Source organism: Rhinopithecus roxellana, chromosome 17 (genome assembly GCF_007565055.1).
Source record: "Rhinopithecus roxellana isolate Shanxi Qingling chromosome 17, ASM756505v1, whole genome shotgun sequence".
In the NCBI taxonomy this organism is placed as follows: domain Eukaryota; kingdom Metazoa; phylum Chordata; class Mammalia; order Primates; family Cercopithecidae; genus Rhinopithecus; species Rhinopithecus roxellana.
Genome location: NC_044565.1, coordinates 28,263,680 through 28,288,982, shown reverse-complemented (window position 1 = coordinate 28,288,982; position 25,303 = coordinate 28,263,680). Strand labels below are relative to the sequence as shown.

At 38.5% G+C, this 25,303-nt stretch overlaps 1 protein-coding gene across 1 annotated transcript in view; it reads right to left on the bottom strand.

Moving 5' to 3' along the window:
- Nucleotides 1–25,023, bottom strand: part of IL1RL1 (interleukin 1 receptor like 1) — a 61,392-nt gene extending 36,369 nt beyond the window's left edge. Inside the window, exon 1 of the mRNA XM_030921010.1 lies at nucleotides 24,989–25,023. The gene's annotated coding sequence lies outside the window, so the exon portion shown is untranslated. The remainder of the gene's footprint in view (nucleotides 1–24,988) is intronic.
- Between the last annotated feature and the right edge of the window lie 280 nt (nucleotides 25,024–25,303).

Sequence of the window (25,303 nt, the reverse complement as noted above, 5' to 3'; positions counted from 1 at the left end):
CCCAACCCCCACCTCAACACACAGACAAATGAACAGCTGTGTATACTCTCCAATTTTTGTGGATTTGTGTCAAGACCCTCGTCCAACCAAGTGAGCTAGATCACCTCTTCTCCTTACTTAGGGTCGCCATACATAAAAGATGAAAATCTACATCAAGGAGATAATGGTAGACTCATTTGCATACTATGCAGTCTTTAGGTGGATTATGACTTCATAAGGTCATCAATCATTTATTCTCCACTGCTAGAGAACTGGAGAAAATATACCTAAATAATACACAAAACAGTACTCATTGATGTCCCCAACATTGTGTCAGGCATTGTGAGAGGTGCAAGAGAAGATGAGACTCATTGCTGACCACAAGGAACTAAAATAAAGACCATGGGAAAAGAGGGGTGGGGACAGGGATGTAGGATTTTACAAATCTGCAAATTTAAGATTTTTTGTTTTTTGAGACGGAGTTTCACTCTTGTTGCCCAGGCTGGAGTGCAATGGCACGATCTCAGCTTACGGCAACCTCCGCCTCCCGGGTTCAAGTGATTCTCCTGCGTCAGCCTCCCTAGTACCTGGTATTACAGGCACCTGCCACCATACCTGGCTAATTTTGTATTTTTAGTAGAGATGGAGTTTCTCCATATTGGTCAGGTTGGTCTCAAACTCCCCACCTCAGATGATCCCCCCACCTCAGCCTCCCAAAGTGCCGGGATTACAGGCATGAGCCACTGCCCTCGGCCTCAAGATTTAAATTATACAGAAATTTACAGCAGTTAGAATATTTTTAAAACTATGGTATGTTATCAAGAGACTATAAAGTAGTCTTTACTCAGGAGTGTAACTTTTTGGCCTGGCACAGTGGCTCCTGTCACTGTGGGAGGCCAAGGCAGGAAGATTTCTTGAGGCTAGGAGTTTGAGACCAGCCTGGGCAACACAGTGAGATTTTGTCTCTACACAAAAGTTTTTAAATAGAGTGGAACTCAAAAAAATTTTTCTAGCATGGTTGAGCTACAGTTCTATCCTAGTTCTAGATCTCTTAATATCCTTCACATCACATGAGTATCATGGCAGCAGTATTTAGAAACTTGCACCACATCCGCTGTGGAACTTATTCTTCAGTCTCTATCATTGGCATTTACGTACTTGATTGTCATCAAAATGAATAATGCCATTTTCAGTGCTTCCATAAATAGTTATCAAATTCAGGGAGACTAACACCCATCAAGGTCCTCCTGACTTAGTGATAAAGAAGGCCACATCTGAATGCAGATATGAGGGCCTAAGCAGCCATGGGTAGCTTGAGGAAGTTTCTCTTGAATGATCCCTCTATGCCAGGGCTCTGCAAAATGTGGAATTCAGACTCCTGCTGCTGTACCCACCTGGCAGGGAGAGACTAGGCAAGCCTGTAAGGGGCCAAGTCCTGCCCCGCTGTGAGGATCGCTCCCCAGGGGTGGAGATCTTTAATGGTGCACCCTAAGCATGGTTTGCTTACAGGCCATGACACCTCTTGGAGGTAACTCTCCTTAATGAAAGTGCCCCAGAACCAACAAAGGCAGCTCTCTAAGGAGGGCAGAACAACATCTGTGACAATTCACCAATCAGTGACCTGAAAGGAAAGATCAAAGTTGGCCAAACTTATTTGTCTGAAATGAGAATAACATACAGTGCTCCTGGAGAAGCAGAAAAGTGGAGTTTGGGCACACACATGTGTGCTCAAGGGCTTGTTTGTGTGTGCACATGCAGGGTTGTGTCCACATGGAGAGGACATCTGAGCTCTGCACCCAAACCAAATGAGTTTTCGTAATGTTGAAAATTGCCCTAAATTGGCAAAAACAAGAGGTTAGCTAGTCTTCCTTGCACTTTGAAGAAACAGGTTCAGATCCAATACCAATTCCACAGCTTATGATAACCCAGAGTCCCCTCATGACATCTGCTGATTTCTGGGGCTCATTTTCTCCGAGATCCTGTGTCTCTAGCTGCAGGAATATCATCTTTGTTCCGCTCAGCATCAGCCCAAAACTCAGTCCCCTCTCCAGTTTGCAAAAGAAATCCATTTACACCAAACATTTCTAAAATATGGTGTACCTAGCTAAAGATTCACACATCACATGGAAGACCTTATGGCCTCCTACCATCCACCAGGTCCTCTTTCTCCTCTCCTCTCCCCTGCTCATCACCCCTCTTCCCTTCTTTCCAGTGCTTGTCGCTGGATGGGCTCAGCCCAAATTCACCAAGGTACTAGGCAGCTAGAAAGCTTTATCTCTTTTAGAAAGAAGGCAGATTGGCTGGGTGCGGTGGCTTATGCCTGTAATCCCAGCACTTTGGGAAGCCAAGATGCATGGATCACCTGAGGTCAGGAGTTCAAGACCAGCCTGACCAACATGGTAAAATCCCGTCTTTACTAAAAATACAAAAATGAGCCAGGAGTGGTGGCAGACGCCTGTAATCCCAGCTACTCAGGAGGCTGAGGCAGGAGAATCGCTTGAACCTGGGAGATGAAAGTTGCAATGAGCCGAAATCCTACCATTGCACTCCAGCCTGGGCGACAAGAGCAAAATTCTGTCTCAAAAAAAATTAAAAAAAAAAAAAAAAAAAAAAAAAAAAAAAGAAAGAAAGAAAAGAAAAAGAAAAAGAAAGAAAGAAGGAAGATATAGATGGCAAATCCATTTTTGTCTGTCACATTTACCTTTGCTTCACCTTCATGTCTGCATGAGTACCCTTTCCCTCACTTCTAGAACATTCCCTCTTCTTACTTGGTTGCTTTAACCCATTAAGTATGTTGTCTAGTAAAACCTACTCCTTTACTCTCTTGAGGAGTATAGACTTTTTTAAAAAGTAGAAAGGTCATAAATACAAATGTCTGAATGGCTTATACAGGAATTCCAGCATCTATGAAAGAAACAAAACCGAAGTAGAATTCGTTTTAACCCAGAAAATTCTAATCAAACCTAATACATAGCCAGAAACTTTACCCTCTCTTAAGATTAGCCCTGTGTGTCTTTACCATACCCCTCACTCAGAATGCTTGTTTTCATGAGATTTAGCAGGAAGCAAACACTCAACCTTATTTTATGGTTACACCATAATATGTGCATTCAGATCTTTCATGATTCGATAATGGGTAAAAAATCTTCCTGTGTTCAGAAATTAAAGTGGCTGTTTTTTATTTTCCTGAGGCAGTTAGCCTTAATGATTGGCTCCTATTTGTCTGAATATGAACTGTAGGGATCAAAGACTTTGCTGTATTCATTCTCTTTCTTGTCCACTCTTTGAGAAATTAAAAATTACAACAAGGCACAAAAGCTAGTGTGTTTCACTCTTCCCCCTTACGCCTATTCCAAAGTTCAGAAAAAGTCTATATTTAGTTGAGAGTTAACACAGGTGCTTGATTTTGGGTCTGTGGAATAGAAGTTATGTTAAAACCATATGTTCACCTGGAAGAAAAAAAATAATTTTGGTAAAAAATTAGATTTTTATATTCTCTCTCTCTCTCTCTCTCTCTCACACACACACACACACACACACACACACACACACACACACACACACTTGCCCCTTCCTTCCTCATCCGTCTTTTGCTCACTAAGCAAAAAAAAAAAAAAACAGGTTTACTCAATGGTTTCTATAAAACACATTTAGATATTTTCACATTTTAACAGGGTTCACGTGTCCCCCACCAGCCTTGAATAGTTTAAGCAAAAGAATGAGCAACTGGGTAGCTAGAAATTGTGAGTTGTCAACAAAAAGTACCTTTAATAGCTGTGGCAGGCAGCCTCCAAGATGCCCCCCATGATCTCTGCATCCTGGTGTTTACATCCTTGTGTAGTCTTTTCTCTCACTGTACCAGGTCAGGTCTTTGTCATCAATATAATACGGAATAAGTGATCACATGCCATTTCCAAGATTAGGTTATAAAAGGCATCCTGTGGTCATCTGGGACGCTCTCTCTTGAATCACCCCCTCTGAGAGAAGCCATCTCGAGGGCAGCCCCAGAGAGTGCTCCACATGGACAGGTCCTGAAGCCTCCTGCCAACAGCCACATGAGTGAGCCTAGCAGCAAGTCCTTCAGTTGCAGTCGAGTCTTCAGAGATGACAAAGTGTAGTCAACAGCTTGATCACAACTTCATGAGCAACCCCAAGGCAGAACCACCAAGCTAGGCCACTGTCAGATTTCTGACCCTCAGGAGCCATGTGAGATAATAAAGGTTTACTGTTTAAGCTGCTAAATTTTAGAGTAATTTGTTATGGCACAACAGATCCCTAATAGCTGATAGAAAATGAACTTATACTATATTCTTTGTGGATCTAACAACAAATACGTAGAAGTCAGGGGTACTTGCTAGTAAGAAATGACTTGATCTCCATGGTTTTTTTTTTTTTTTTTTTTTTTTTGGTACTCTATTTCCCTTACAAAGTAGTCAAAAATTCAACTGTTACTCCTACTCAGAAGGCCTTTTAGTGTCTGTGATGTCAGGAAGCCATTTCTGTTATAACTCTGGAGTTTCTGTTATCAGAGGAAACGTCTGGTCTTACAGATTGTTCCACAGATATTAAAAGCACCCTTTCCCTAGTCTGATCACATAAAGTCTCTCCCTTCTACATGCTCATTCTATTTATTCAACAGATTTTATTCATGGATCAGAAGGAAACACATTTGTTTTGTCAAGAAAGCAACATTTCACCATAATGCCCTCACAATCGGGGGTCTTCCCCAAGTTACTACTGGTCAGCAGTGGCGTCTGAGAGACCTCAGGGAGACAGATCTCTATGAACCCTGAGGGGACACTCAGCATCCTTCAGGCAATAGCAGTTGTGATAGCAAAGGCAAGCATTTGTGAGAACAGTGGGTGAAGGACCCCTTGGGCAGCAGCCCATGCTTTGTGCAGACAGTCTTCTCTTTGATCAGAAATGTTCCGATGACGCAATGCCTTCCTGCTGTAGTGGCTCTTGTGCCCTGAAATCTCAAGCAAGCACTTTGCCTTATGACACGGTAAGAACATAAAAGGAAAATCTGATCTGTAGGTTACGTTCTCAGTATTTTCCCTGTGTCGTGGCTTTCATGCTTTGGTGTCTCAAATACCCTCTCTGCTTCTCCCATTGTAAGAATGTGAGAGGAAAGGCTGATCTGTAGATCGTGTTCTCACTCTTTCCTCCTGTTGAAATGTTGAAATAAATGTCAACATTTTCCTTCATGGCTGTATTTCTTCTAAAACCTAGAACTCTAGAAACTTCTATCTGGGGCTGGTAAAAAATTAAAGATGTCCTTTGTTTTGCTTAAATTACCCAGTCCTGTCAATATGCATCACAGAATGCCCTCTGAGGTCAAGTCCAGATATTTTGAAACATTACAAGAAAATTTAGATTTAGGAGGGGGAAAGGAGATTAGGAAAGGGGGAAAAAAGGTGATTTCACAGGGACCACAGGCATGCATTTTCAGGAAGGATTTTAGTCATCCACTTGAAATTGTTTTGCTTCAAAGTTGTGTACAGTTCTCTAGAAATTGATGACACATGTTTTAAAGCAACAGTTTATTTGCCAATGTACTTGTGTAATATGTAACACATAACATCTAACAGGCACTGCCCTTCGGTCTGAAGCACACAGCACCAGAGTCATGGGGCACAAAAGTCACTTAAAAACTATTGATTTATATCAGTAATGCACAGTTAATGAGTTTTAAAATGTATAGAATACTACAAGTGAAAAAATTCTCATACCCTAATACTCAGAGATAACTATAGTCTAACATACCCACATATTTTCTGCTGGCCTTATTGCTTAGAGAGTATGTGGATACAATTGTGCAAGATATATATATATAACTATGTACAAATATTATATATACACAACAGAAAATGCAAAACTTCCCAAGAGACACAAAAGAAAACAAGTGAATGAAGAGTCATGTCATGCTTCTAGAGAAGACTCAGTAATAAGATTCATAATGAACTTTTTTGAAAGTTGACAAAATAATTCTAAAATTAAAGTGAAGAATAAAGGAAAATGGCAAAGCTAACTTCTCAGTAAGTGCCTGTGTGTGCCACACACGGGTTCCACCCACACAATCATCATAATAAACTTCTAATATAGGGACTACTATTACCCTCACTTTACAGATAAGAAAACTGAGCCATGTCGAAGTGAATAAATTTGCTGGGTCACATTGCCAGGCAGCTAAGAAGCTGGGATTTGAACCCAGGCACAATGAAAGTGAAGCCTGCACTATTATCCAAAATCTGCATTGCTTCTCAATTTTCCAGAAATACATAAGATCAGTCAGGAAAATATGAAAAATAGTAAAAGGTTAGGAGAACGGATGATTTCTCCTTGAGCCTACTGTTGTCCTACAGATATTCCTCTGTGGATATTCCTACAGATACTCTCTTTTGAGCCTACTGTTGTCCAATAAAGTTTCAGTAATTAAAATAATATAGAACAGCCACAGGAGGAGACAGACGACTTACAAGAACAGAATAAAAGATCTAGAAACCAATGGAGCATTAATAGGAATTTATCACAAGATTATCAACATGATGAAAAAAGTCAGTATATCAAACCTGAAAGAATAGGTTTTAAATAAATGGTGTTATGACCATTTTATATTTAATGCAAGCATTACAAATGGTTTAATATTATCATTATAAAATATAAACATATAAAAACAATCAGTAAGAAAATTTAATCAGTAAGAAAATTAAATTCCAAATGGATTAGAGATTTAAAAGGAAAAAGAAAAAAGTTAAATCTGTAAGCAGATAGAATTAAGTATTTATTTGGTAATGAGGTAGAAATAATATTGGCCTTCTAAACTCAATGATAGAGATAGGAATCATAATGTGAAAGACCAAATAAATCTGATCACATCTGAAAATACCGTAAATAGAGAGCAAGCAAAAAACTGATGAAAATGTTGCAAACACACACATATGCATACACGTGCGTGCACACGCACACACACACTCAACAGAAATATTTTATAAATTAATAGCAGAAAAGACAACAATCTAAACTTTAAAATATGCAAAAGATATAAACTAAATTCAAAAAGAAAGTACAGAGATTTTCAATTAACTAATTAAAATATTATACACCAAAATAAATAAAAATACGAATTAAAACCAATAAATGTGCCATTTTTACTCATGAAGCTTGGAGGTTTAAAAATTTATAATAATGATACCCAGATATTTGGAGAGATAATAAGCATACAAACTGGTGCAACCTTTCTAGATGATAATTTGGAAATCTGCATCAAAATACCCCTGAACTCAGCAATTTCTCTTCTGTTAATACAGTTGAGATAATCATGGATGTTCAAAAACATTTAGCCACTCATCACCATGTTGTAATAATAGTAGGAAAAAACTAAATATACAAAATAAAGAATTAATTAATCTATGGTACTTTTAAATAGTAAAATACTTTGCAGTCATCAAAAATGATGTAGAGTAATAATATTTAAATAAATAGAAAATGTTTGTGATATACTTTGTTTAGAGGACAAGTTTTGTGATTTCTACTTCCAGCCAAGATAGAGTAACAGGAACAAGATTTACCCTCCTGACTTAAACAACTAAACACTGAACAAAACATATGAATCTACGGTTCTCAAGATATGAACATCAGGCAATGGACGACAGTGAAACTTGAGAGATGGGAAGCAAAAAAAGAGCCCGGCAATTGCCCTGGTTACTGCCTGGAGAGTTTCTGATCTGTGGCAAAAAGAAGAGGAAGAGAGATGAAGTCCAGTGGTCTCTCTGAGATGAGGAATCAGAGCTGGGACTCTGGGAAGGCTAAGGTAGCTTGAGTTCACAGAGTAGTGAGGAGGCGATCACTACAGAGATATCTATAGAGTCCTTCAATTACTCAACTCAGTACTGATGAGCTCATGCTTCTGAGGAAGTGATCTGTGGTCAAAGAAAGAACCACCCAGAAAGATTAGAGGGAACAATCACCACAACTCTTACACAGTCAGAAACAGTACCTGTGCCCACTATTCAAAACGGAAAACGACATAACTCATGAGTTTTGTCTCAATAGTAGTATAAATTAACCACAGACTAAATGTCACTCTGGGTACACATAAAGAAACTTAAAAGTAAGACCCAAAAAGGTCAAACTTGTTTCAGGGCAACATAACAGTAATTCAGAGCATAGCTCAAATATTTATAGAAATTCAAAAATATTCAGCCGTCAGTATGTTAAAATTAACATTGTCTGGCATACAATCAAAAATTTTCAAGCGTAAAAAGGAAAAGAAAAATATTACCCTTAATAAAGAGAAGAATCAATCAATCAAAACTAGCAAAGAATTGACATAGATAGTAGAATTAGCAGAAAAGGACACAAAAACAGCTATTATATCTAAATTCTATATGTGAAAAAATCTAGATGAAATATTGTGTTAAGCAGAGATATGGCAGATTAAAAAAAGACCTAAATAAAACACCTACAGATAAAAGCTACATTTCAGATGAAAAATATATTGTATGGGATAGAAACTACGCAAAATAAAATACAGAAAGAAAAAAGATCCGGAAAAAAATACAGCGTCTGTGAATTGTGGGGAAATTTCGAGTCATCTAATGTAAGTGTAATTGAAGTTCCAGGAGGAAATGAGTGAACAGAAGGACAGAAAAAAAGTTATATGAAGAAATAATGACCAAAATATTGCAAGTTTGATGAAAAGCATAAAACTCTGAAGTCCCAGAAACTCAAACACTAAAAATAGTGATAAAGAAAAACTCTTGAAAGTGAGAAAAGAAAAAAACATGTTACTATAGAAGAACTAGGGAGAGGGTGACATCAGATTTCTCATCAGAAACAATGCAAGCAAGAGGACAGCAGAATGAAATCTTTAAATAACTGAAAGAAAAAGTCACCTTAGAACCTTTTACTCAATAAAAATATCGCTCAAAAGTAAAGACGAAATAAAGACTTTTTCAGATGTACAACAGCTGAAGTAATTTGTCAGTAACAGACAAGTACTACAAGGCATGTTAAAGGAACGTCCTCCAAGTAGAAAGAACTGATACCAGACACAGATCTGATCCACAGGAAGGGATGCAGAGCACCAGAAATGGTAGCTATGGGGTAAATACAAAGATTTTTATTTCTTACTGTTTAAATTATTTAAAAGATAATTGATTGTTTGAAGCCAAAGTAATGACAATGTAACGTGGGTTTTATAATATGTGTAGAAGCAACATGTATGACAGCAATAGCACAAAGGCCAGAGAAGAGAAATGGAAGTTGACTGTCGTAAAGCTCTTAAATTATCAGTGAATTGGTACAATATCACCTGAAGGTGAACTGTGCTATTTAAAGATGTATACTAACTCTGAATCACCCTAGAGAAACCACGACAACAGCACAACAAAGAGCTATAGAGAATGATCTTACAAAGGAGAAAATTTGGAATTATAAAAAAAAAAAAATCCAAAATAAGACACAAAAACGATAAATGAGGAACAAAGAACACATGGGACAAATAGAAAACAGATAGCAAGAGAAGAACTTTAAGCCCAAATATATCAATAATCACATTAACATAAATGATCTCTGAACACCCCAACTAAAAGGTAGAGATTCTCAGTTTGGATTAAAAAAGGAAAACCCAACAACGCTCTGCCAACAAGAATCCAACTTTAAATACAAAGACACAAAAAGACTCAAAGCAAAAGAAAGAAACAAGATTTTCCATATTAATGCCAATCAAAACATAGCTGGAGTGGCTATCATAAGATTAGACAAAAAATGCATATTATATATTGCTGTAAAATTATACATAACCAGGAATAAAGAGAGTTATTCCATACATTATAGATAACCAGGAATAAAGGGAGTTATTCCATAATGATAAAGGGGTCAATTTATCTAAAGAATATAACAAGACTAGCTGTTTATGCTTCTAATAATTGAGCTTCAAAACACATGAGGAAAAAACTGATAAAAATGAAAGGAGAAATGGAGAAATCCTGAGTTATAGTCAGAGATATCAATATTCTTCTTTCAGAAACTGATGGAAGAAACAGAAAAATCTGTAAAGATATAGAAAATTTGAAAACCATTGTTAAGCAATTAGACCTAATTGACATTTACAGAACTCTCCACCCCACAGCACTGGAACAAGCACTCTTCTTAAGTATACAAGGATCATTTACCATGAGAGAGCATATTCCAGTCCCAAAACCAAGTCTCAATAAGTTCAATGGATCAAGGCATACAAAGTGCGTTGACAGCAACGGAATTAGAACACAAAATCAATAAAAGAAATATCTAGAAACTTTGTAAATGTGCAAAAACCAAATAATACACTTTTTAAATAACCCACGGCTCAAACAAAAAATCAAAAGGGGAATTAGAAAGTATTGTGAACTCAATGGAAACAAAACCACTACATATCAAAATTTGGGATATGCCACTAAAGAGGGAAATTTACAACACTAAAGGCGTACATTAGAAAATAATAAAAGTCATACATCAGTATCATCAGTTACCACCTTAAAAAACTAGAAACAGAAGAGCAAAGAAAGCACAGAAAACAGAAGAAAATGAATTAATACAAATCAATGAATTAAACAGTGAAATAGAACAGAAAAACAATAAAGAAAAATCAATGATGGCAAAAGCTGCTTTGTTGAGAAGATTAATAATCTTGATAACTCTCTAGCCACCCTGACTGAGGAAAAAAGAAAAAAGACACAAATTACTAATATCAAGAAAAACAGAGCTGACACCACTAAGTTTCTATAGATGTTAAGAAGATAATAAGGGAATATGATAAACAATCAACAAGAATGACATATTGATAAATGCAATAGTATGGATGTACTGAGAAATGCAATTGTATGGATGAATTTCAAAATAATTATGCAGCGTGAAAGAAGCCAGAGAGAAACAAGCACATGCTGTATTATTCCATTTGTATCAATTTCTAGAAAATGCAAACTAACTTATAGTAACAGAAATCAGGTCAGTGGATGCCTGTGGATTAGGTGGGAGAAGTTGAAGGACGAACTTCGAAAGTGGTGTAGAAACTTTACACAGGATGGGTATGTTCATTATCTTGACTGTGGTAAGGGTTTCACTGGTGTGTATACATATGACAAAACTTAGATTGTACAATTTAAGCGTATGCAATTTTTCATATGTCAATTATACCTCAATAAAGCCATAAAGAAAGGAAATTTTAAATGTAATATACGTCATGACTCAATGTATACTAAATAATCAACACACACCTGCAAATACATGTGTAAACACACGCACACATACACATATGCAACATCCCATACACGTGTGCACACAGACATAGGAAAACATGTCTAGGGAACAAGGACTCCAAAATCTCAGCAATGGTCATCTGCATGCGTAGAATTGCAGATGATTTTTTTTCCTTCTTTTTATTTCTCTGGATTTGCTATTTCCTGTAATGAAATATATTATTTTTGAACATGTATCACAACAAATATGTTTCTGACTTTAATTTCTCAACATTTGTCTTATTGCATTTGTATTTCTATGTTAGGTCTACATGACAGTGATGATTAAACACTCCAGTCCCTAGTCTGGGAAAACAGACCTCAAATACTGCAAAGGCAGAACTTTGAACATATAAAAATCTAGAAGTTTGTTCTGTTCAAAAGTCAAGGATAGCATAAGACTTAAAAGGTGATGCAAGACTAAATGCCCTAAACCAAAAGATAATCTTCAGATATTTCTGCGTTCATCAGAGTGCTCCCTCTTTCCTATGTACACACACACACACACACACACACACACACACATATTTTTAAGATATTCTCAATGAGGGGTCATGGGAAAGGTTCTGAAGGACTCTGAGATTTTTAAGGGCACAGAAAGACATGTTCCAGATAAACATAAGGGGTTATTCAATCTTTCTTCTAACTCCAGGAAAAAAAAAATGACATCTTAGCCTAATTCAGACAATGAATACCCTTCAAAATATTGAAGGTGCAATAAAAGGAAATTATGAGATAATGTATGCCTCAGTAAAGGCATGTGAGGCCAATTGCCTCTCACTGTAGGAAATTTTTCCTCTGTAATGCAACCTTCTCTAATTATCTGTAACCATTTTCTGAATGGTCTTCAGTTTCCTGGTATAATTTAAACCTAATTGCCTATTATCAACCATCCATATTCCAGGTTGTTCAAGCCCATTTGCTGCCAAGCCCAAGGATGAACCTGGATGTTAATTATCCATTTAGTGCTAAGGTGACTCCTATGACAACATGTAAAGAGCACATTTCTTTCTCATACACTTTTACTTATTTACTTGAGAAACACTTACTACGCATGTTCTGTATTCCAAGTCATATGTTAAGTCCTATGTTCATAGAAACAGACACTTAACCTAGTAACCATGATAAAATGCCCAACAAAATATAGAGTTCTCATTACACAATATTTTTAAAATTTATATGTCAATAAAACCTTAGGAATAGTAATATTCCCCCAAAATCTGAAAATTTCTGGAACAAAAGATGTAACTATTCTTTATCTATTCTACAGTCTAAGTAAATGACTATAGCCTTAAACAGATTAAAAGGCATATGGAAACAAACAAACAAACAAAAACCTCATTATATGCCAGTCTTTAATATTCTTAATATGTCAGGAGACTTTACTAGTTAATACAAACATGTTTTTGTTTGTGTGGTTTTTTTGTTTGTTTGTTTGTTTGAGATGGAGTTTCCCTCTTGTTGCCCAGGCTGGAGTGCAGTGGGGCAGTCTTGGCTCACTGCAACCTTCGCCTCCCAGGTTCAAGCTATTCTCCTGCCTCAGCCTCCAGAGTAACTGGGATTACAGGCACCCACCACCACACTCAGCTAATTTTTGTATTTTTAGTAGAGATGGGGTTTCACCATGTTGGTCATGTGGTCTCGAACTCCTGACCTCAGGTGATCCACCTGTTTCGGCCTCCCAAAGTGCTGGGATTACAGGAGTGAGCCGCCGCACCCAGCTAAAGAGGTTTTTAAAAATCTATAAGCTACCAAAAATGCAAATGGCCAATAAACACAATGTTCAGTTACCCTCCTAATAAAAATGTATTTAAGGAAATGACTATATTTCTTATGTGCCAAATTGGTAAGGATGAGAAAAGACTTTTAACGTTTAGCTTCTGAGGAAAGGAGTTACTCCCTGTTCCAGGACCTGCAGTTGCTTGAATCTGGTAGAAACTTGTTCTCTTCCCCAATGCCCCTCAGCCTAGTGACATCAGCCAGAGGGCCTGAGCCTCTCAGCACGGCTCTGTTTTACACTTGTGGTTCAAGGGCCAACTGTGAAAAAAAAACAGGAGATCTTGAACACTTTCCAAAAACCTGCCAAAAAGACAACATAGCATCTTTAGAAACTTGATGAAAATGTCATCAGATAAACTTCTCGGTAAATGGATTGTATCAGCTAGTGTTTGCCCAAAATTCTAAGTAAAAGTCGACAATTGAGAGACTTGGGCTGTAGAAAGCCTGAATAAAAGAGAATTCAAAGAATATCCTACAACCAATTCTTTAACTTTACCAAAGGTGACATTGAGGTGATGTGAAGGGGTATGTCCAAAAGCACACAACTAGCTGGTGACAAATTCCGGGAATATACAATGACCTGCTCAGCCAGAGGTCTTTACTTAAAGTAGTTGACCTGTCTTTCTGATCTTTCCTTTTCCCCTAGAACTACTGTCCCACCCAAGAGATTTCTAACTGTCTTATCTTGAGGAAAATCCCCTAAACTCTATATAAGTCATAGATGCCTTATCTGTTAAAAAAAAAAAAAAAAAAGCGGGGATGGGGGTGGTCATATTAGGTGATATTATCAAACCGTTAGGTGGTATAAATAACATAATAAGTAAGAAGAGTTAGTATGAAGTCCAGCAATAGTAGATCCTTAATAACTGTTGGTTTTCTTTCCAACCCTAATGACTTATCCCTCTACTAATTGTAGACTAACCATTTTGGAGCATAGATTATATAAAATAGTAAAGTTAGTAATTAAATACACGCAATCCCTCCATGAGAGGAATAAGAAAAATTGAGAGAGCTGAAGAATGGGTAGTTGATGGTGGAAATTTATATAGAGAAGTTATTTTAAGGAAGGAAATCACTTCTTGGTATCCTGTCTAATCATAGCACACAGATAGCTCACTTCGCCTAAATACAGGATAATTTCTGCCTCTGCAAACTAAGCTTTTATCCTACTGCTAAAACTGTAGCAGAATAAAATTTTAAACTAAATATTTCGATAGAGAGAAGTATTATATTACCTATAAGAGACATGTCAAAGTTCTTGGCTAACCTCTCCATTAAAAGCATCTAGTATCAATAGCACAGTTTTGGCAGAAACAGATTCTCTTCCAGGTGAACTGCAAGGTGGCATCAATGGTGAGCCAGATGAGGACCACACAGGGCAAAGCAGCAAGATAAGAGGAATTGGGGATTCTGAGTGACTTCATGAAGCAGATCCATCTACCATCCCTAGAGCACCTGGCTACCCATGTGTTGTTATATGAGGGAGAGATAAACCTATGTTTTGTTTGAGCTACTCTATTTTTGTTCTCAACTCTGACTAATGCATGAGGCGTCATGTATACACAGTTACTAAGGTATGTCGATCAAGAGTAACAATATTAAGTACAGTTAGCTAAGGGAATATTTACAATCTCCTCCATAGTTACACGTGCAAGAGTAAAGCAAAGGAGATGATTCTAACAGGAAATTACAACTATTTTTTTGTTTGTTTGTTTTGTTTTGTTTTGTTTTGTTTTGAGACGGAGCCTCGCTCTGTCACCCAGGCTGGAGTGCAGTGGCACCACCTCGGCTCACTGCAAGCTCTACCTCCCAGGTTCACGCCATTCTCCTGCCTCAGCCTCTCGAGTAGCTGGGACTACAGGTGTCCGCCACCACGCCCGGCTCATTTTATGCGAGGCGGGCAGATCACGAGATCAGCAGATCGAGACTATCCTGGCTAACACGGTGAAACTATTTTTGATTCTATCATTTTCTCTTCAGTCTACTCCTTTTCCAAGTAGCTTTTGGGCACTTGTTATTTAACAGAATCTCTGTGAGGGGTCGTTACAGATCATCTCACTTCTTAACCATAAAACCCTGAATGACTTTGCAGCTTGTAATACCCCCAGACCACTCTGTAAAGGAGGCTACTTTCTTAATTTGTTTGTCTGAGTGCTAAGATCCAGGTGGAATACAGTAGATATGTGACTCTCTGTATAACAGTACTAAGTATCTGTATGTGGCAACTGGGGGCTTCTCTGACTCAGGACATGACGTAGACTTCAAACAGCTTTGTTGAAGTCTGAATACGTGTGCTGTAATGAGAATTGCATGCTATTTGTTTTGTAGATTGTATACAAGTAGTTTGTCAGTAGAATGACCTTTAATTTGTGACCAAATATCAAGACAAATATAAGGTTTACCCATAAGCAACTGGGTCACTTTTTAATACCCATTAAGAATTTTGAAGTGTTTAGAATGCAAGACTCATATTGAATTCAGTAGTATTTAGACCTGGGTAGAAAGATATGCACACATTCATGTAATAAGAATCAAGACCATGGTATAATTTAAGGAATCTATATATTTGCAATTATGTATTTGTAATGCCTAAAATACTGACCCATTAGAATAATAGTCCTGCAACTCTTTTTTAAATAGGTATAATTGGAAATTGTTTAGATTTGCGATTTTAAGTGAAATCCTTACTAAGTTTATAACCAATATTTAAGCTTGTATGTAGCATCAAAATTTCTAAGAGAACTTAAATTTGTAAGAATTAATTCATTACTTGGGAAAGTTTTAGTCAAAGTTCTTAAGAAGAAAAATCAAATACAGTAAATATATAAATGCAGTTTAAAATATCTGAAAATATTTAGTTAGCTAAATTTGTAAGTGTAATAACCTAGTGTTGAAGTTTGTTAAAATGTGCTAGACATATAAATGGTATAATATGATTTTAAGGTGGTCTTCAATTTATAATAAACTAGATTTTTTACATTTCTAACTTTGAAAAATTGAATAGTAATTTTAAAATCAAAATAAATTGATGAAGAGTCTTTTCTGCCCATAAAACTAGCCCCAAAATCACTTAAAAAAAAAAAAAAAAAAAAAAGGCTGGGCGTGGTGGCTCACACCTGTAATCCCAGCACTTCAGGAGGCTAAGGTGGGCGGATCAAGAGTTCAGGAGTTCAAGACCAGCCTGACCAACATGGTGAAACCCTTTCTCTACTAAAAATACAAAAATTAGCTTGGTGTGGCAGCACGTGCCTATAATCCCAGCTACTCAGGAGGCTGAAGCAGGAGAATCACTTGAACCAGGGAGGCAGAGGTTGCAGTGAGTTGAGATAGCACCATTGCACTCCAGCCTGGGTGACAGAGCGAGACACCGTCTCCCAGACTCATCAGACAGAGCTATAAAGGACATGTACAAGGTTTGGTTATCTGCCGCAACTGCCCATCACTAAGAATAACACAGATAAACCTAATTTACTGATATTCACCCGGGGCTGTTCTGTTGTGTTCTGTTGCGTCCTGACAGCTCAGCAATGCCCCTTTGTTTTATTAAGGTAATGGCTACTGGCTTCACTGTTGATCTGGGGAAAGTTTGCATGCCACTGTATTTCTAAGTAGATGCTGTTTACTTTCAGGCTGCAGGACTCTGCTTTGACAATGCATTCTCCAAGGGTCATTACGTAGAGGGGTTGAAAAGTTCTTTCCACAGCAAGTACCTCTTTCTGATGGTATCACAATTGCAAATGTGCAGCACACATTACACTTCCCATGTAACCACTTCCCCTGAGAATGAATTAAGTTGTTCAGAGTCATTGTGCTGAGAAATGTTGTATCTGCCATCTGGGGATTACACTACTTCACTTCAACTCTGGTTCCTGAAGGAGACTCCTCCGCTGTCCAGGCTCCCTTCCTTTCTCTTTGCCTCTTCCCTCTTTCTCTGTGCATCATTTTCCTCTCTCTCCTCCTGACTTGTCTTTATTCTCCCTCCTCCCCACCCTCCACCTGCCAAATGCACTGCTTCACTTCACTTTTTCAAGTTCAAGTCTCACTCTCTTTTCCTCCATGATGAAAACTGCTGTTATTGCTCCCAGTCATGATCTTTTTCCCTAATGAAAACAAAAATGCTCTTTCTCATTATGAAACCAGATGTCTGCTACAGAGTTAGCTAAATATTTACAAACATTGAGAATAGGATCTCCTGTGGAGGGCAAAATACCTGACAGGCTAGACTAGACCATGCTGACAGAGGGTGGATCTGGAGAAGGCTTTATGCAGTGAGCTATGAAGTCAGAGGCAGCTATGAAAAGGTTCAGGGCTGAAAACTCAACCAAAACTTGGATTTTGGTCCTAGCTCTACTACTTACTGGAGAAAACCAGGCTTTCAGAACTTGAATATGCAAAATAAAGATAACGATGGTACTTCTAGGATTGCTGAAAGGATTTAGTAAGATACTGTAGGGAAAGCACTTTATAAAATTATACTCATACAGTCATAAGGCATGGCTTTTTAAACATCTGGAAGCTCTTTAAGGGCGGATCACAAGTTCAGGAGATCGAGACCATCCTGGCTCACACAGTGAAACCCCGTCTCTACTAAAAATACAAAAAATTAGCTGGGCGTGGTGGCGGGTGCCTGTAGTCCCAGCTACTCGGAAGGCTGAGGTGGCAGAATGGTGTGAACCTGGGAGGCAGAGCTTGCAGTGAGCCAAGATCGCGCCACTGCACTCCAGCCTGGGAGACAGAGTGAGACTCTGTCTCAAAAAAAAAAAAGAAGAAGAGTTCTAAATCAGCAAACGATGTTGTTGTTTTTACTAACGCATATAGCAGAGAGGCTTTTACCAATATAAACTATGTTCAAGAGGACATTTAGTCATTCATTAATTGTAGAACAAATGCTGTTCTTTACCTGCCTCTTTTTGTCCCTCCACCATGTGATGTGATTTGAGAGGACCTGGGAAGACACTACCACCACCACCACTACCACTAAAATGCATTCCTTTGAGCTAAAGGTTTGTCCCTGCTGAAACTTAACTAGACATGAGAGGCTGAAAGGAATCTTTTCCTGTTAGTCATTCACGGTACACTATGAATCATAATGCAATACACATTTCTTTCTCCGCACAACCTCTAGGTGAGAGAGGTGTTAGCTGAATGAGCTCCTAGAACAGTATTTCTCTACTTGTGACTCCCAGACCAAATTCAGACCAAATTAATCAGAGTTGCCTGGGGCTTTCAGTAAAAAATTGATTCCTAGCAAACTTCTACTTCACAACTCTGCTTCAAGCCTGTCCCATACTTTTATTTCCAGTGTGAAGACAGTTCTGTCAGGGACAAAAGGAAATCATGACGCTAGGAGGTTGCACACATTTTCAAACCACAATATTGTTCTAAAGAAAGCGAGGCTAAACCAACTACCTCTTTTCAAAAATCCTCAGCCTTCTACCCAGCTGACTAGTTGGGAAGCAGGGTCTTCTTCCCCTCAAGTGTGGTAGTTAAACAGGGTTTGGAGTCCCTGGACTCTGTAGTCCCAACAGCTTCCTATGTCTCACATGTGTCAGCTTGCAGAGTGACTTGGAATCCTGGACCCTCTGGGCAGTTCTCCGTGAGCAGAGCTAAACCAAAAGGGAACACCAGTCCTTCCTTGGCCCTGGGCCAAGGTTTCCCTGGGCCTATCAACAGGCCCTCAAGAGCTGTTCTGCATGCAGAACAAGGGATAGAATAGGTTTCAGGACAGATTTTAGAATCGCCTTTGATGCTAATGGCTCCCACCTGGAGCACTGTAGCAGGTTTCTGGTTTTATCAATGGCATAGTGGCTCCCTAACTCAACACATTAGAATCTTCTCCTTTGCCCCTAACATTCTACCAGGAGCCAAATATTGTTCCCAATAACACGAGCATCTCCCTCCTATGTCCTCTTCTCTTGTTTCCCACTGCCAGCATGAGGAACTATCTAACTATCAATGTCTAACTCTCCTGATCTAACCAGTGGCAGGAACTATCTAACTATAACCTGGACCATTTCAGTGGTCTCCTCTCCCTTCCTGTATACCCTGCTCAGTTGACACAACTTCCCAAACACATTCATTCTCTGGAATGCCAAAGACAAAGATGAGCTGAGGATTCCCAACCTGAATAAGGCTATTCCGCAAGTTGAATAAGCATAAAATGTACTGATGCTTGAAAAAATATTTAAAATAAGGCAAAAAGAACTAGAACATATTTCTAGTAAGCAAGTATAAGGATCATTGTTTTCTCTTAAAAAAAAAAAAATGGGGTTTTAACTAACAATTCTGGCATAGCTATTTTACCACCTGTAAAGTTAAAGATTATCTTGTAGAAAACTGACAAATGGGAGGTATTTTTGCTTCTATCTCGTACAAAACACAACAGAAATTGTTTTATTACACTGTAGGACATTAAGCAGTTTTGTATCCAAGTTATCAATATTATCTTAACATCTTATGTAAATACCAGTTTCTCAGATCCTTATGGACTCAGTCCTGACATCCTGTTGCTACCTTCATTAATTAAACTTCGACAGACACTATTAACTTCATGAGAATCATGATTTTAACAATTTGAGGATTATACTTTCACAATAGTTACCTATTTTCAGAAACGTTTTCTGGTGTGACTCCCAGATCAAATTAACTAGCCAGAGAATTGAACTGAAGAGTCTGCTCACAAGTGACCAAACATGGGGTAGAACATGAGAATCAATAGTACCTGCCACTCAGGTGGCTGGTACATGCTAAGGTCTTACTTCCCTGGTCCATTTGAGATCATGTCTTCCTCTACATTAACAGGATCACCCCAGGTGTTGCCTGTTGGATACTTACATACAAATCCTGCAACTATATTTTTTGACTATGCACTCATGCATAATCCTGGGAAATTTCTGAAATACGCCAAACTTTCCACAAATTCATCTCTAAAAACCCAGTGCTCACTTTTTCATGAACTTTTCCACTGGATGAAATTGTCCAAATCTAAATATTTTAATATACAGAGTTTATGGTATTGAGTTACAATTTACATACGGTGAAATTCATAGATCTGAAGTGAAATTCACAGATCTATGATTTTTTGACAAAGACATAAACCTGTATAACCAATGCCTCTGTTAAAATATACAGCATTTCCATTATTCCCAAAAGCTCGCCTGTGACTACCTATATTAGTTATATTTTGCTGAATGGCAAAGTATCTTCCAAAACTTAGATATTTGAAACAATGAGCATTTGCTTCATTATCTCACACGGCTCCTGAGGGTCAGGAATCTGAGAGTAGCCAAGGTGGGTGGTTCTGGATCTGGTTGTCTCATAAGCTGTTAGTCAAGCTGGTGACCAGAGCCACAGTCTCAAAGGACTTGGTTGGAACTGGAGGATACACTCCCATGCTCATTTGCTTGATGCCCATGTTGGGCTTCAGTATAGATGCTCATGGCATGGCTTCCCCTAAAGTGGGTGATGAGAGAGAGGTGGGGGAAGGGAGAAGACCTATATGTACTTGAATATGTATTATATGGTTATTGGGTAAAGTGTTCGGTAAATGTCAATTAGTTTGAGTCAATTATCCATGTCTATTAAGTTTTCTATATTAGGCAGAGTTTTTGTGTATTATTACTGAAAGAAAATTTAAATGATATCTAATTATAATTGCAATTTGTCTGTTTCTCACTTCATGTCTTGCAGTTTTTACTTACTGTGTTTTGAAGCTGTTATTAAGTACATGTACTCTATAGAATTGTTCCTGTTTTAACAAATTGTCCCGATTTAACATTATAAAATGTCTTTCTTTTTCTCTGACAGGACAGTGCTTCTTGTCCTAAAATCCACACTGTCTGCTACTAATATTAGAATATTAGCCGCTCCAGCTTTCTAACAAATAAAGTTTATGTGGTACACTTTGTATATTTTTACCATCTTTCTATTTTAATTATGTCTTTTTATTGAATGCATGTCTCATAAACGTTATACAGTTGGAACTTGCTTTTATTATCCAGTCTGGAACTTTCTGCCTTTAATTGGGCTATTTAGTCCATTTACTTGTAACGTAAATATTGATATTGCTGGCTTTTGTCTACCATCTTGCTGTTGTTTCCCATTTGTCTTCTGTTTTTGCTTTTTTATTCATCAGTTCCTGACTTCTTTTAGATTATTTTTACATTGTTTCTCTCCTCTGTTGAGCTTATTATCTCAACTCCATTGCTTTATTTGTATTGTTCTTACTGGTTGCTAGGGCTTACAATGTGCGTTCGTAAATCATATGTTCTTTCACATAGTATTATACCATGTAAGTATATTCATGCTTCTCATTTCAATTCATTTTAGATTGTGTTGACCTAGACTGTGTGGTGAAGGGAAGTCTCCCCAAAGAAGCCAAATTAATCCATGAGCTGAAGATGAATTTCCATTAATAGCAGAAGAGATGAGCAAAGAGCATTGAACGGTGCAAATCACTGAAGGAGTAAGGCAAATTCAGAAAACTCAAAGCAGGCCAGTGTGGCTGGAAAACAGTATGTGCTGCAAGATGAGGATGGAGAAGCCTTATGGAGTCCTCTAGGCTAGATTCAGAATTTTGATATTTAGCCTAAGAGCAGTCGGGACATAATTGAAGAGTGTTAAGTAGGAAGGTTATTGAGAGGAATAGAAATGTACAAAGATAAATAAGATAAATCAGTGTTTCAGTTACTGTTGCTGCATAACTAATTACTTCAAAATACATCAGCCTAGAGCAACTTTGTTATTATGCAAAGTGACTCTATGCTTCTGGAATTTGGACAGGCCATGAGGGTGGAAGGTAGAAGGAGAAAGTGCATAGCTGCTCTATAATGTCTGGAGCTTTGAGATGGGAAGAATCAAAAACTGGGGAGTGATTTGAAGGCCAGGGACTGGAATCATCAAAAAGCTAGCTTACTCACTTGTCTGGGTCTTGGCTAAGATAACACAAAGACTAGAAGTGCCAACCAGAATGCCTACACTTGATCTCTCCATATGACTTGGTTTTCTGATGGCATGGTGATCTCAGGGCTCCTAACATGAATGTTCCACCTCCTAACATGAATGGTCATAAAAACAATGCAAGATAAAGCTGCATTGTTTTTTATGACCAAGCTCCAAAGTCACATGATGCTACTTTAATGATACTCTTTTGATCAGTGCAGTCCCAAGTGCATGCAGATTCATGGGAATAGAACATAAACTTCACAGATCGATGAGAAATGTATCAAAGAACTTGAGAACAATGTTTGAAATAGCAAAATCAGTAATAAGGTTATTGTAGTAGCCATGGTGACAGATAAGGATAGCTTGAAGGAAGGTGGTAGTAGTAGAGGTAGAGAAAAGATAGGTAAGAGATAAAATTAGTGAGACTTCCTGATAAAATTGGCATGAGAGAAAAGAAGAGATGGTGAGGATGACTACTGGGTTCTTGGCTTGTGCAACAGAATGGATGCCAGTGCCACTTACTAAACTACAAGACAGAGGAAGTGAACCAATTTGCTCACTGTGCTTTGTGGAAAGGATAACGTCAATTTGCCTTTAGGAATGTTGAACTGAGAGACACTTTGAAGCATCCAAGCAAAGAGGTAAGTAGGCAGCCGAATGGACTCAAAGAGAAATTAGAACTGGAGATATAAATATAGGAGTTATTAGTATTTAAATGGTGATATTAACCCCAGATGCAGATGGTGTCGGAGAGAGAATCTAAGGTGAGAAGAAGGATGCACCTGAAAGCTTTGGACAGCTTTAACACAGAACTGCCACGGAGAGGCCAAAGGTGCTTGAAAGAGCAGCCAGGCAGTTAATAGGAAAATAAGATTTTGCAGCTCAGAGGCCAAGAAAGAAGTTAAAAAGAGTGTCAACAGTGTCAAATGCTGATGAAAGGCTAGATGAGAAGAGGCCTAAGGATCTAATGCAGGGAGGTGATTATTGCCTGCCATGAGAAAGTTTCTATGGAGTTAACAGGTACATCAGGAAAAATGAGAACATGGAGGCAGCTTGTCTGAAAAGAAGATGGAAAGCAACCGAAGTCTTTCATTCTATGACCACCAACAATCTCAACTTGGCCAAATCCAAGTGACTGATTTTTCTGATCTCTCTCTTCTGCTGATTTCTCTGATATGGATACTTTTAATAAACAGGAAGGGTTAGCTCTTCCTGTTGAATCGATCCCTTTACCATTATGTAATGGCCTTCTTTGTCTCTTGATCTTTGATGGTTTAAAGGCTGTTTTATCAGAGACTAGGATTGCAACCCCTGCTTCATGCCAACTCTACCTTTTGCAGAATCGCAGATGCTGTACTCTTTATTTTTAAATTAAATGTGTTTTTCCTGAATACAAAATGGTATGTATAATGCATTATTTTAATGAATAAAAATCATGTTAAAATATGTAATATAATTTATAACACGTATGTATTTTAATATAAAATAGTATCTATAATCACTAATCTATCATATACACAAATGAAAAATGCAAAGAAGAAATAAAAGTCACTTCTCATCCTGCCACGTGTTAATGCACGTCTGAGAAGAGCTTGACCATGGAATCAGTCTATTTGCCCCAGCTCAGCCACTTCTAAGAGGCAGGAGTTTGTCAATTTATGGAAGAGGAACTGGAATGGTGAGACCCTTGGCTGTGAAGAGGCCCCTCTTCTCTAACAGGGAGAATCTAGAAATTACCTCTGCTTTCAGGCACAATAAGCTGGTTGGAAGCAACTTCTTGGGTGTGCATGTGAGCATCAGGCTGAAGTTCGTACAGCACCGCACCCCTTCACAGCACTTTCCAACCAGGTGCCTGCCTGCCTCAGGTGCCCCCTGCAGATGAAGCCTCCTTCTCAACTCACTGCAGGCACAGAGTCTGAGATGCGCCTCACACCATCTGCCCACTTCTCCAGCATCAGGTCCTATTTCTCAGGTATCACAAAGCACTAAACTAGGTGCCCACTTGAAGAAGAGAAAGCAGGAGGCCAGAAGTTTTGAAGCTGCCCCACCTACCCTGCAAGCTGGAGTCTTTGTGAATTAAATTGTGTGCAGATTGAACTTGACTGTCTCCTTTGAGAGAAGAGAGCAGTAGCTGGTTGGCAAAGCCCTGCTCCCACATTTTGAGGCTGTTCCTTAAAAAAGCACCCACTACTCCTCTGTTTGGAAGGGAGAGTTCTGCTTTGGCTCCCAAATAACTCTGCAATGGGTCGTCACGGGATGTTAAATACATTTCTGCAACTGGGGCAAAAATTCCTGGCCTAATATTCTCATCTTGTTATGCTCAATTACAATATCCAAATAGACCAGCAGAAGTTGAACAATAAACCCAAATGACAATATAATAATAGCTCAATTCCAGCCTTATTCCACCTCAGCTGGGGAGTTGCATGTTGATCAAGTAAATTTTTTTTTCTGCCACTCTGTGCATGTCCATACATGACCAGAAAAGTTTCTCTCGATTGATTTTAGAATTGTAAATACATTTTACAAATTTGCAGATGGAATCTGTGAATAAAGAGGGTCGGATATATGTTCTCAAAGCCCAGGACACAGCACATTCCAGATCCATGTTGTGTTGCCATCTGAAGACCACAGAAAGACTCTAATTTGCCTAGAGGAGGGAGCATAGACAGAAAACGCAAAGAAAAGACCATCTCACATTAGCCTTGCCAAGACCCCAACTCGTCTGTGACCCTTGCACAACGTCTTCAGCCTCTGATTGTCATATTTGGATGAAATATTTCCTCTTAGGGGTAATTGTGGTTCTATGCTTGTCATGTCCTGGAGGAAACGTATCCCCTTCTATATCCTCTTTCCTACTCAGGGAGGTTTTTTAGGGAGGAGGGATGCAAATAACATTTCCAAATGTACAACACGCACTGCCTCAGCTGGGAGACTGCCCGGCAAGTGACAGTAGTGACATCTGAGAGGCAGAGTCCTACAAGGAGAAACCAAACCCCCTGACTCACGCGAGCAGTAGCAGCTGGGCTTCTGTGCTCTCAGCTGAGCGGCATTCCTACTCTCTGGGTAAGCAGTTCACCGGGAATTGTCTCTTAGAGGTTTCACCTCTGTTCAGCATGTGCGTCTGCAGGCTTCAAAACACTAGGTTGGCCTTTAAGTGCCTTGAAGGCTGTACTCTTCTACCCCCATTGGAAAACAAGGCTGGGAGTCACTAGCGTGCGAGATTTTAAGCAGAAATTCAACTATTTATCTCCTTATTCTGTGTCTCTTCTAGGAGTGTGAATTGTAAAAGCTGCAGGGCATGTGTGCTTCAGACTTTTTGT